The 1,057-nt window shown below is 30.9% G+C and overlaps 1 pseudogene; it reads left to right on the top strand.

Moving 5' to 3' along the window:
- Nucleotides 1-1,057, top strand: part of LOC107666952 (alpha-tectorin-like) — a 33,330-nt pseudogene that overhangs the window by 15,962 nt on the left and 16,311 nt on the right.

Here is a 1,057-nt window from a genome sequence, read left to right as displayed (position 1 = left end):
GTTCAGCAGATCACCAATGATTAACAGTTGCCATAATTACAATAATAATCATATATATTTACATAACCATCCAAACGGTCAGGCTTTTTGGGACAAAATGGGCTATATTTTAAGAATCACTTATAGAAAAAAATATTTTATTATTATTATTATTATTATTTTCTCTATAAAATGTGTTTTAGACAACAGAAAAATATATTCAACTTGAAAAGTCAGGTTTGGCTCATTAGACAATTTTATTTCTCTCAATTGTGTCCTTATCTCTCAGAATTCCAACTTTACATCTCACAAATGAGATTCTGTAGTAACTGACAATTTATACAGTATATATTAATATGTGTTACAATTTAGAAATGGAATGGTCTTCCATTCAAATGTCTTTCATACCACTGAAAAAATGTTTTTTGCAAAGGGGTAAAGATTAGGGATGCACCGATACCACTTTTTCCAGTACTCGCCCGATACCGATACTTTTATTTTTGGTACTTGCCGATACCGAGTACCGATTCCGATATTTTATTGCATTTGTACATTTTTTAACTATTGGGTACAGAAACCAAAAGGGTATGTATAATGTTAGTTGGTTAACTTCATTTATCAAATAGATACAGTCAAACCAAAATTTATTCAGACACTTTCAACATTTCTCACATTATATTCGCTATAGTTTAGAAAATGGTAATAAAATATGACAAGAACTCAGAGTTACACTGTGTCAGAACAAATTAATCTTGATAATGTTAGATAATTTTGATAGAAAGGTATGTAATAGATTACAATCAACCAAAATAATTCAGACAGCTGTTAGTATGACAGTATTTACACAACTATCAATACTTTGTCGGGCAACCTTTAGCCTTAATGACAGTCTGTAGTCTCCTGGGCATGTTCTCAACCAGCTTCATGCAATCCTCAACTTCAGTTTTTTTCCCAGACTCGGTCTGAATAATTTTTGGACCCAAATTTGTATAAATTTTACTGGTAGTCCACTGTATGAATAATTTTTGGGTATGATTTGTCACAGTTTACTTTATTTTGCTATCCTCACTTACATAAA

The sequence above is a fragment of the Sinocyclocheilus anshuiensis genome, unplaced genomic scaffold (assembly GCF_001515605.1).
Source record: "Sinocyclocheilus anshuiensis isolate Anshui unplaced genomic scaffold, SAMN03320099.WGS_v1.1 scaffold1500, whole genome shotgun sequence".
Taxonomy (NCBI): Eukaryota; Metazoa; Chordata; class Actinopteri; order Cypriniformes; family Cyprinidae; genus Sinocyclocheilus; species Sinocyclocheilus anshuiensis.
Note: the sequence above shows the minus strand (reverse complement) of the source record. Positions and strands in the feature narration are given on the sequence as shown.